We start from the raw sequence: 12723 nt of genomic DNA, 5'->3' as shown, positions 1-12723 counted from the left end.
ATCTGTGTCTTACATTTTTCCTTTGTAGTAGATGGCTAACTTCTGGGTGAAAATTTTGATAATACTGTGTGTTGTATTTATAAAATAAAAACTTGTATTTAATAAAAGAAATTTTTATTTTAGAGGAGATAATTAAATTAACATTGTTTTAAGATGTCACCAACAAAAAATAGGCTCAGCATTAAGAGTTTCACTACAAAGTTTCAGTTGTCCCCCTTAGATATAGCTTAAAAAATCAAGTCCAAAGGCTTCTAATGCTATGTTTTTATGTATGGCATACCGACCTATGAGTTTGCGACCTCACGTCTAGCCATCTTGTCTACCATCCTCCTACCCATGCGTTCTCTTCCATCAGGCTGCTTTGAAGAGATACATCCTTGTCATTCAGAGCTCCAGAGACCAGCAGCATCAGCGTTAGGGAACTTGTTAGTGATGATTAGCAATGGCTAATCTCAGGCCTCACTCCAAACACACTGAATCAGATGTGTTTAATGTGATCCCTGGGTGATCCATATGCACTTATTAAAGTTTGACAATCACTGGTCCACCCTCCTCGTTCAATTTTGGATAATGAGAGTAAACTAGCATTACTTTTTAATGTTACCTCTTGACTTCAGTAACTTTTCATCCCCTGCCAGATAACACCCAGACTCCTTAGCCTGACATACAAGGCCCCTCCACACACAGGCCTGGCCTGCCCAGATCAAAGATTCTAATCCACTATTCTGATTTACTTGCTGTGTTCTGATCCTATCTCATTTCTCTTCCACTGCCTTCTCTTCTCCTCTCCTGACTTCCCCATCCTTATATCTACTGCTGTCCATTCCTTTGAACTTAGCTGAACTCTCTCTTCTAGGGAGCCTTCCCTGATCACTCCAGCTCACAAAATTTCCTTTTTCTTCCTTAGAACTTCTGTAGCATTTCGAGAGTACTGCATCTAATAATACTAACGGCAGTAACACTGGCAAGTGACATTTGCTGAGTATTTACTATGTATTGGACCCTGGTCTGAAGGTATCTTCTTAGGAACCTCCTGGGTTAAGCTCTGTCTGTCCCCATTTTACAGATGAGGACAAAGCTTGGAGAGGTCAAAGGACTTGCTTGATGCTGCTGCCTGCTGAGTAACGGAACGAAGATTTGCTTGTGCTCTTAATCACTGTAATATTCCCTTCTTACTTCTTCTAACAGTATGGACGTCCTGAGAGTAGGAACCAGGCATGCTTTTGCATCCCCATAATGCCTGCCATAAACCTGACTAAGGAAGGCATGTTCGCTCTGCCTGGAAGTGTTCTTGGTAAACCAGCTGCACAATTACATAGCTTTTCCCGTTCATATGAATTGGTTTGGTTTGGATTGTTACATTTGAGATTTCATTTGATTATCTGCACATAAATGAAAGGAACTATTTACAAAAATATGCAAAAGGAAACTGATGCAACATTTTATTACATGAAACGGTAGCAGGCATTCCAGGTCACGTTGCTTTGATAGGAACCCTTGTGTTTTGCGTGTTGCCTTTGGAATTATATCACAATAGCGAAAGATTTTGCCAAATCAACTGGAAAAGCAAAAAATGTTTAAAATTGACAAATGAGGTTTCATCACTTTAGCTGGGGTGGGAGTGCTAAGCTGAATTTATGATTGTCTTCTTTACAAGGCAGGATTATACATTGATTCACTTGTAAGACCCTTCTGATCGGTTGTTGTGAGTTTAGCATCATCTTTTACCATTTCCAGCTTGTCAGTATTGTCTGCTCACCTTCCCTCCTTGGTTGCAACCTGCTGCTGGAGAAGATCAGGGCAAAGTAGGCATTCAGTGCACTACAGGCTTCGAGTGGCGTCTCTCTCTTCCTACGCTTTCCCTCACCCTGCCTTTCCCTGTTCCTAAGCTGACCCCAGGAGAGGCGGAACAGGCACTAATGCTGTTAACCATAACTTTCCCGTCCCTCCCTCCTGCCTGTCACTCACCTTTCCCTTCCCTCCCCCCAAAAGGACCAAGAATGGTACAATCTCAGGACTGGTTCCTAGTGGCTAAACATGGCTGCTGGACCCTCATGTGACCCCATCTTTCTTCTTCCTCCCCTGCTGTATCCTCCACATCTCCTACCTTGTCTTCAGCTACGACTAAGCCCAAGAATGCTGACACTGCTTTCCCCTCCTTACCTTCACTTCTAACCCAAGCCTTGGGCTGAGCCTCCGTCCAAGGCCCCCGCCTTGGTTCTGACCTGCCCGCAGTCCTGTACTGCAGGCTCTTGAGTGTGCGCTCGTCCTTGCAGCTGCTCCTTGTCAATCTGAGACCTGGAGCGAGCTTTCCCTTTGTCTTCTTTCTGTGATGCATCTACCTTCTCCTCCAAACACACCACACTCAATGCTCTCCCTCTCCGTCTCCCAGCAAGTGTCATGTCTGAGAGATCTCAGAGCTCTGTGTCCACCTTCCTGGCTCCTTTTGCTTTGATCCCAGCTGCTTGCCTTGATTCTCCCGGCTGCCTATCCCGGAATGGAACCAAGTTCTCAGGTCAGGCAGACACTGCTGTGCCTACTTGACCAAAGTGTTTAGACCACCCAAATCCATCTTCTGTACACAGTTCCCCAGCCCTGGTCCTATGTCATTCCAGAACGCTTTCCTTTTCGTGCTGAAGTCGTCCAGGAGAATTTAGCTCACCTGTTTTCAGTTCCCTTTTTCAGGGATGGCAAATCATTGGCATGTGTGCTATCACCGCCACCTCCTTAAACCCGCGGCCTACACTCTTCTGATGAGACTCAGAATTCTTCTTGGTATGACACCCCAAGCCCAGTTCACTAGCATGTCACACACCATGAGATTGACTTGCTCTCTGTCACATTTGTACCAAACCTTTCCTACTGCTGTGCATTGCAGGTGACCTTGCCTTCTGCTTCATGGACAGGGTCATGGCCTCTGCCTGGGTTTCCTCTTCACCTCCAGAGTTCTGTTTTCCTTCAATTCTGTTTCTAGTTTTTTCTTTTTTCTAGTGCCTCCCCTTTGTTCTTGTCTCATCCCCTTCCCTTCTTCTAAGACCTTTCTCCATCAGTCACTCCCTCTCTTGTTTATAACTAACATCCCTGCCTGCAGATATACTTCAGTCTCTGCCACCTAGAAAGCTACTCCTCGTACCTAAGTTCCTCTAGGCCGCCCCCCCCCCCGTCCTTTTTCTAAGTTTTTATTCTTGCCAGCTACTCAAGGCACTCAACACTCTGCCTGGGACCCTGTCCTTGTTGCTTGCTCCTTCCCAGCTTTTGTGACACCGTGCCAACCCAGTGCCAATGACGGCAGTTCCCATTCATTAAACACCTGCTAGTATTACCTTGCTGAATTGATGCAGTGATCTACACATCAGCTGTTACGCATACCTATTCTACGGGTAAAGCTGAGCACCTTTATTGCTAATCTCAAGCCAAACTGGACTTAGACTTCTCAGTCATTTTATCTTTTGGTTAAAGAAGAAAAGTTGTAGGAAATTGACAAGTAATCAACTTTTTTTTTTTTTTTTAATTTGATGGCAGTCACGTTGCTGGTACTTGTTAATGGACAGATGTTTTTGCTACATCTCAAAATTGTATTTTTTGATTTAAGAATACTGCTGTCTAATAATAATAGTAGAATAGACAAAATTTACAGTTAAAATGTCTAAACACACTTAGCTTTAAGTATCATTCAAGAGTCCTGTTAAAGAACATGTATAGAAACAGCAATAAAAGTTATAAAATGCTTTTCTTAACCCAAGTCTTCTTATTGTTAAGGTTTCTGGTAATCCATTCATGATTTCAAATGGAAATCTTCTGTGCCTTGGAGATGGCATATCAAGACTGTCATCCAAGGAGAGGAGGGGACAGTGGAAGAGTCTTATTCTTGTTTCCCTTTTTGCAGAAATTTAACTGTCTTTGCTGGAGAGAGAATATTCAATGGATATATGAGTGAAAGAATGAATGAGTAAATAAATGAGCAAAGGAATAGAACGAAGATCAAAGTTCCCATGTTGAAAGTGTGCGTTCAATGGGGTAGGGCAGCTGCTGGTCCTTAATTTTATCTGGGTCTGTTGCAAATTATCTGCTTTACTGGACTTTCAATTGCAGATTTAGAGTCAGAGGCTTTAAAAAATGTGAACCTGACTACCATTTGTGTAGAGATTTAAACTGCTATCATCGTGAAATTATTACAGCAGTTTTAAACTCTTAGCAGAAAGCTTTTAACAGAACTCTGCTATCAGAGTCAAATTTAATTAATTGGATGGAACTTTCTTTTTCTCTCCCTCTTGTACATTGTCTGGTAGAGAAGTTTCTGTTGGTGAACAAATTTGTTCTAGTGTGGTGCCATTTATTCTGCCTATTACAAACGTGTTATGACCACAAGTGGCTGGATGTACTTTTCAAAGACAACTTGTATCCACAAATTGGTTTGTTTTGGGGGAAAAAATTGGACTTAGTTCTTCAGGAATACATATTTTCACAAATTGATTCCTTGTACAGAAATCAGATTTGAACCCCAAGTGTTCAGTTGTGCTATCTGTACACCATCCATTGCCAGATGTGGTTCAATTAAACAGGAGGGAAAGATAAATGGCAGTAAATATTCATGTGTCACATGGCAGCATTCATTGCTAAGTCAGGAATCTTGATAGAAAAAGCTCAAATTTTTTAAAATGTGAAACTACCTCCTCAATTGTTTTTATTTCCAATTAAATTAATGTCTTATATAGACACTGTAGACTCACATAGTATTCAATACCATTTAGTTTGCTATCTCTTTCTTAGTCTCTAATTTTCATTGTAGTTCTTAGTCTTTGCTTTTTGAGTATCAGTTTATGGTAGAGTAAATGAGATTAGCTTTAGTGGGTAGATTTAGTTTTCTTTAATGACTTACTAAGCAAAATGTACCTTCTTCTTAAGTGAAAAAGCCAAAGTGGATTATTTTTTATTTGACTAACAAGGAAAGGCATTTCTAATTTTATTTAGTGACTGAAATAAATTACTTTAACATAAATTAAATGTGAAATATATGTATGATCCTCTTTTTTTTTTATTAGTTTCTGCTTTATAACAAAGTGAATCAGTCATACATATACATCTGTTCCCACATCCCTTCCCTCATGCATCTCCCTCTCTCCCACCTTCCCCATCCCACCCCTCCAGGCGGTCACAAAGTGTATGATCCTCTTTTAATGAACAAAGCAGATTGAGAGCCAAGCAAATTTGTAGTTGATCTCTTTAACCAGTTGGTGGTGCTAAAAACTCTGATAAGAAACTAATTGGAAGGCGAGGAGGTTAACCTGGAGGCTTTCTTAATAAATGTTACTTTATTAATTTTTGAAAAATCAGTGCCAAAAATGTGTGCCCAAATTACTGCATCGTCTAAGCTTAGGAACCAAACCAAGTGTCTCTGATGGACGGCAGAATACATTTCTAATAAACTTCTGTAAAGATGTCATTGGCTCCCATAGGGTTCACATGTCGGAAATTGCATGGTTGTATAACACTTGGCTCCATCCTGGAAATAGCCGTTAACCTGCTGACTGGGGAATGGAAGTGCGGGCCATAACGTGGGCTAGCACAGTAATTTAAGAAATATTGTTTTATATTATTACTACTTTTTTTTTTTTTTTACTATTAATGGGCTTTTTAGGGGCTAGGTGTGTTTGTTTAACTTTGTTTTTTAGTGCCCAAGAAGTCCAGTAGAGCAACAGTCTGTTGCTTCAATGTGTCCTGAGATGCAGTCAGAAGAGCACAGAGGCCTTGGAGTCAGGAACTCAAAGGTCTGAATCTATCAGTCAGATCTAACCAAAGTTGTTACTTGTGCTATTCTTGCTTGCGGGATCTTAATCCCCGACCAGGGATTGAGCCCGGGTTCCAGAGATGAAAGCACCGAGTCCTAACCACTGGACCACCAGGGAATTCCCCTACTTGTGCTATTCTTAAAAATATATACTTTCCACAATTATACTTTTAAATTCTGTACTGGCTAAAGCACCTAATTAATAGTGTTTTAGGGTTTTATCATCACGCTGAAGCTTTCTTCTAATTTGTTTCAATCTTCCAAACATAGAATATGCTGTGGAAAACTTAATTAAACTATCAGTCTTAAAAAGTAAAAAAAAAAAAAAAAAAAAAAAAAAAACCAATAAAATGAACAAACAAACAAAAAAAACCCATTTGAAACAAATAATCCTAGAACTGATTTTTATAACATAAACAATATTTAAGTTTAAATAATCTTCCTGTTACCTAGATAAGGACTGCCTATCAATTCAGGAAGTCAGGTTTTTTTTTAATATCCCTACATTTTTCGTAACTATCACTTATATCAATTCTCTATAGCTCAGTTTTCCTAACTTGTAAAGCGGGGTTAATAACGTCTTTTCCCCAGAGGTGGTGTAAGCTTTAGATGAGGTACCGGGTGCTTGTTGGGTGTTGTTTTCCCTCCCGTGAGACAGGGACTGTGCCTCCGTTACTTCTGAGCCCCCATGGTACTCCTGGACTCAGCCAGGGCCTTAGCACAGGAGGTCCCCTCTGTGTCTGATAACGCCTGGTGCCCCACTAAGGCAGAGCTGTTTCTAGTTTGTAAAGTTTCACAAGGGTTTTGTAGACTCACAGACTCACAAAACAGATACTCATCTAGTTATACCTGGTTTTCAGATATCTGCCTGTCTATCCTGGGGACATTTATGTGTTGGTCTGAATCTGCCTAAACATGTAAGATTGGGGAAGGGGATATAATATTTCTGAAAGGTGTAGCAGAGGTGTTACTAAGAGTTTGTTCATCCATCCATTTATTTGTTCCACAAAATTTACTGAGCGTGACTCTTCCAAAGATGAGGTCCAGGAAAGCGTCACCAAGTCTCTGAGAGCTGCAGACTTCAAGGAGCAGGACGCAGGGCTTCCCTGGTGGCACAGTGGTTAAGAATCCGCCCGCCAATGCAGGGGACACAGGTTCGAGCCCTGGTCCGGGAAGATCCCACATGCCGTGGAGCAACTAAGCCTGTGTGCCACAACTACTGAGCCTGTGCTCCAGAGCCCACGAGCCACAACTGCTGAGCCCACATGCTACAACTGCTGAAGCCTGTGCGCCTAGAGCCTGTGCTCCGCAACAAGAGAAGCCACCGCAATGAGAAGCCCGCGCACTGCAACGAAGAGTAGCCCCCGCTCACCACAACTAGAGAAAGCCTGCGTGCAGCAACGAAGACCCAACACAGCCCAAAATAAATAAATAAATAATAAAAAATAAATTAATTATAAGAAAAAAAGAAGCGGGACACTTCTCATTTGGTAGGAATTGATAGGCAGCCCTTATCTAGGTAACAGGAAGATTATTTAAATTTAAATATTATTTATATTATATCATAAAAATCAGTTCTAGGATCGTCTGTAACAATTTTTTTTTTTGCATTTAAAACTCTGATGGTTTCGTTAAGTTTTCCAGAGCATATACTGTGTTTGAAAAATTGAAACAAATCAGAAGAAAGCTTCAATGCAATGGTAATCATAAAACACTATGACTTAGGCACTTTAGCCAGTATAGAATTTAAAAGTATAACTGTGTAAGGTATATATATATATATATATATATATATATATATATATATATATTTTAGGAATAGCACAACTAATATCTTTGGTTAGATCTGATTGATTCAGACCTTTGTGTTTTCAAGATACAGAATCATGGAAGCAGATGGCGGCAGAGACTTTAAAAATCACATCCACCGTCTCTTGTAACATAGCTAAGAAAATGGAAGCTACCTGAACTTCATGGCTTACCCAAGGTTACACAGACCAGGGTCAAGACTTGGGCCTCCTGACACCCAATTCAATGCCAAAGCATTAATTTTCCATCCTGACTTCTACAAGACGAGCCATTTTGGGTGTAAATAAAAACAAGTGTATGCTTGTTCAGCCTCAGTAAACTTTCATACGAAACATGGTGTATCATTTCTGCCCAGTTTATCAGAATGAAACCTGGCAGTTTCATTCGGGAGGCAGTTAACTAAGGTGCCCCTACATACGTTTCAGAGCAGAGCAGCGGGAGGGAGCCCACGCCAGGTATGCAACATGCAGTTCTCAGCCAGGGCAGATGAGTGCCAGGACCGTACCTGACAGAGGCAGGCAGGGTTTCCATTCGCCGCCTGCCTTGCCTGCGTCTGGTTTCCTGCGAGACGAATGGCATTCTGTGCCTCAGGTGTATTAGTAATTTCTGAGTTTGTTCCCCACTCAAGATGACCTCATTGTTCTGTGCTTCTTTTCCATAATTATACAGTAACAGGAAAATAAACCGGCTCTGCATACAGCCCACAGCAGAAATCTTGTGCTCTTTATGTAAGTTTGATTTATAGACGTGTACCGCAGAGCGGAGTGACTATGAAACATTCATCTTCCCATTGCTAGTTGCCATGGAAATCGAGTACACAGAGCAGTGTCATTCCAGTCCTGGTGATGCCTGCAGTAGTTTATTCCTTTGTTGTTCTCGTTTCTTAAGCAACTGCCCAGTATTCTTTCATCATGACAATTAATCTTGCACACACGTTTTTATCTTTCATCTCAAATAGAAAGTACTAAAAATGTATGATAAGATTTGGGAGAATTTAAATATTCTAGGGGGTTAAATATGCATTTGTGATTTTCCCCCCTCAGTCCCATTGGAAAAATAGGTCATATTTTTTAAAAAGCACATATTAATGTACAGAGATCTCAATAAAGACAGCAATACAGAAATTTGAGGAGAAAGCATTACTACGCTAAGGAAATCTTAAGGAACTTCAGACTCGCAGGTCTCCCACTGTTTGGCGCTAAGTCTGTCTTTTGGGTAATGCCAACCCCAAAAAAGCCACTGAGCTAGATGTTATCAACTCTGCTTTTGGTTTGTTTTGTTAGTTTCTGTAGGGGTTTGAGCGACCTACATACTTATTGGAGAGGTGTGGTAGATGTTAGAGTAGGGACCCTTTTTTCTTTAAAGGCTAATAAAGTTCAAGAATTTTTTTACAGATTAAGTAAAAGGAATTCTAGTTAGTCTTCCTCATATTTTTTTTTTTAAGAAACCATTTTACCCAGTTTAACCTAGCAGAGTTCATAGTACACACCACGCCCACCATTAATAAGTGCTTGTTGGTTATCCACCTTCTTTTATTGGGTTTTATTTTTATTGGTTAAGAGAGCTTGTCTGGGAATAACTCTGTGTGGATCTAGATCCCTGCTCCCTTGCTTGTTGGCTGAGAGACCGTTGAAAAGTATCAATATCTTAACTTGCCTTGGTTTCCTTATCTGTAGAGTGAACAGCTATAAAATTAAGAAAATAAGGGCTGAGAGGGGGCTTCACAGGGATAATCCATGCAAAGGGCCTAGTTCTGTGCCTGCCACGGGATAAATGCTCAGGCAGGGGGGACTGTTCTGGTGGTGGTGACGGTTATTACAGTACTGCTCCTAGGACTCGGACTGTTCCAGGGAGGATTCCACACCGAGCCGGGGCTCTGTCCCCAGCATCCAAGTTCACAGATAATTGCCAGTGCTTCGTTTGACTTGGGCTGCAGGGACTGGGTTCATCTCAACACTTTGGATACTAGCATGGTAGCCTAGAGGTGTTTACAGTGGTCTTTTGATCTGCAAATGGAGAAGAGAAGGCTGCTGTGGTGTTGCCAATTTCTCATCTAAGACGTGGGCTTGTTTCTCATAACTGGCTGTGTGTGGGGTACATGGGAGGGCATGGAGAGGGAGTGAGCTGCCTGTTTATGGCTTGCTAGGGGAAGGTTCCAGCATTTGTCTACCGAGCCTGCCTCCCCGCCCCACACTCCCCCCGTGTCATTCAGCAATGGCTGCAGCCTCCCTCCCACCTTCCTGGAACTGAAGTTTTCCAGACTGGTAGCAGAAGCATTCTTTGTTGAAATTCACTCTCCTTGGCAGTCCTCCAGGGCACACGGCAATGCCTATTTATATGATTCAGCTTTTGTTTCGTTAGCCTTGTATTTTGTCCGTTTTGCTTTGTGCAGTTCTTTCTCCCCACCCCCCAAATTTTTCATCTTTAAACCCCTTGGACTTCATTTCTATTTATTTTTCTAGCTGGCTTCATAATGTTGCTAAAAGTTGTTTGCGTTAAGCTATCACAAAATGAATAGCCTTAGATTAATTTATCTTTTTCCCCCCTCCCCCGAGCCTGATCCATAGCATATGAACTAGGTGCACTTTTCTTAATGATTAAAACAAAATGGTCTTTATGGTTTCCCCTTTGCCACATTCAAATATTATACCCCAGCGTTCCCGGTTCTCTTTATTTACCTCTTTGTTTTTCCCTGGCTGCTTATTAGCAGGCTCATGCCAGTTCCAAAGAAATAGCAGTTTAACTTTTCTGAATATTGTGTTTTCCCCTTCCCTGTCATTCTTCCTGCTTCTCCCCACGTGATAAAAACTCTGGAGTCAGACTCTCATGTCTTCTGTGAGAAGCTGTCAACACCCAAGGTGACCTGGGCACTCAAGGGACCCCTGTATTTCTATGACTGCATTGGACACACTGTGTATAGCTTTCAAATCAGTGACTGAAATTTAGACCCTCCCTACATATTTGATAACGTTTCCAAATCCTCCCTGGGCCCCTGCTTGGCTGCATGGTTCTCACCTGACACTTCATGAGCACCATGCACTCTTGTCTTCTCTTTGCACCCTGATCTCTAGAGGAGGTGTCTCTGTCCTGTGCTCTTTCTTTGTTTTGGAAACAAATATTTGTTGGCATCTACTGCATTGCAGGCACTGGGAATATATAAAAGTAAACAAGGCAGACACCGCCCTGCCTTCTAGGAGCTTATTGTCTAGTTGGGGAGATAGGTGGTCAGAATCCAAGATGGTTAATCCTGAAAGATGACTACAGAGCACGGTGGGAATACACAGGAAGGCTGCTGACTGCAGGCTGGGGAGGGGGCACGGAGGCTGACTTCAGAGGGAGTGGTGGCTGATGGGAGACCTGAAGGGTGGAAATAGCCAGGCAGAGGAAGAGAGAACGTGTTCTAGGCAGAGTGTATCCGCAGAGGTCAGCAGGGGACACTGGCCCGTTGAATAACTAAGGGTTGTTAACTATAGCTAGTCTGCTGTTGAATATACTCATTTTTGTTTGCCTGGGTGGGTGGGGCCAGAAGGGTAAATGCAGAGTGATGAGACTGGAAAGGTACGCAGGGCCTGGGTCATGAATGGCCTTGTAAGTTGCTGAGAAGTTTGAACTTGATCCTAAGGACAACAGGAAGCCATTGAAATGTTTTAAGTAGGGAAGCAACAGGATCGGGGTTTGTGGTTTACCTGGTGTCTCCTATTACAGTGTGAAGAATAACCTCTATCTGGGTTGATCCCAGCAACCCCCTGCTCAAACTCACCTTCTTAACCCCACAGTGTGAGTCCAGCTCAGCACATCCAGCTTCTTACATTTTCCTGATTAACACAAAGGCTTGTCCCAGACTCTCGCTTCCCTTTTCTAGCTTCCTGTCTTGACGATCAGGACTCCACCTTCTCCCAGCTCCTGGCTGATTCTTGCTCTGAAATGACTGTGTCACTTGGAATGTCTGCTGGAGTCCCCATACTACCATTGCCCAGAGAGTCCATTGCTTTGCCTACCAGCGTGGATTCCCCCAGGATTTGGGGATCCAGCCTGAGCTGGGTTCCTTTGACCCCTGAAATTCATTGCCGTTCGTACGACTGGCACTTCCTGCCCGGCCCTTAGCAGACCAGACCTGACCTGCCCCTGAAGAATTCTTCTAGCCCTTTTTCCCACCAGCAGTTGAATATTCCAGATATTCCACACTGATCCCCTTCCCACTCCCATATAGGACAGTAAATGTGGGGAGATGGATTGAAATAAGATGAGTTGAACTAGCTAGTAAACTTTGGGAAAGTTATTTAATGTCTCTGTGCCTCAGTTTCCTTACCTGTAAATAACAGATATTAAGAGAACCAACACCATAGAGTTGTTTGAAGGATCGAATGAGAGGATGCATGAAAAACACTCTGCTTGTCCCATAGTAGGCCCTCACTGTTTATTTTTTTATTTTTATTTTTTTTTGCGGTATGCGGGCCTCTCACTGTTGTGGCCTCTCCCATTGCGGAGCTCCGGGCGCGCAGGCTCAGCGGCCATGGCTCACGGGCCCAGTCACTCCGCGGCATGTGGGATCTTCCCGGACCGGGGCATGAACCTGCGTCCCCTGCATCGGCAGGCGGACTCAACCACTGCGCCACCAGGGAAGCCCCACTCACTGTTTGTTAATGATTTTATGAAGGTGTCTAGACTGTCGGGAGAGAAAGAAGCAGGAGAACATAAAAGGATTTTGACTTCAGGGATAATTTGCCCCAGGCAAATGAGATTAATCTTGAAAGGGCCATGCCTCTTCACAGTGGGTAATCGAGAGATGATAGTAATAATACTACACCCTTCCCAGTCTGGGTAATGACCAACCTGGCTTCCTTTCAAACCTGAGGTTTTATTCTCTGTTGATTTTGTTCCAGAAATTCTCTGAATTTTCATGAAATTAAATTAGCTTTGCATCTCATAAATTATGCTTTATTCCAAAAGACAGTCATGATGTTTGCCTCAGCTTTGCATCAGTAGTTTGGGCCTCTTAGGACCTGCCTTTTCTCCTTTAATAATAGTGATAATAACAGCTAGCAGTTGATAAGGCAGGAGAAGACAACTCTCCCTATATATTGGTTTATTCCACAAATACTTGCTGAATGCCACGTGCGAGACAC

The 12723-nt window shown here is 42.5% G+C and overlaps 1 protein-coding gene and 1 long non-coding RNA gene across 8 annotated transcripts in view; both read left to right on the top strand.

Annotated features, from left to right (window-relative positions):
• Positions 1–12723, top strand: part of LOC309802031 — a 622798-nt gene that overhangs the window by 406735 nt on the left and 203340 nt on the right. The window lies entirely within an intron of this gene.
• The window catches only part of EFCAB11 (EF-hand calcium binding domain 11), a 173010-nt gene that overhangs the window by 30786 nt on the left and 129501 nt on the right, over positions 1–12723 (top strand). The gene's annotated exons all lie outside the window — the stretch shown is intronic.

The sequence above is a fragment of the Mesoplodon mirus genome (genome assembly GCF_964341445.2).
Source record: "Mesoplodon mirus genome assembly, chromosome: 4".
NCBI lineage: Eukaryota > Metazoa > Chordata > Mammalia > Artiodactyla > Ziphiidae > Mesoplodon > Mesoplodon mirus.
This window is presented reverse-complemented; position numbering and strand designations above follow the sequence as displayed.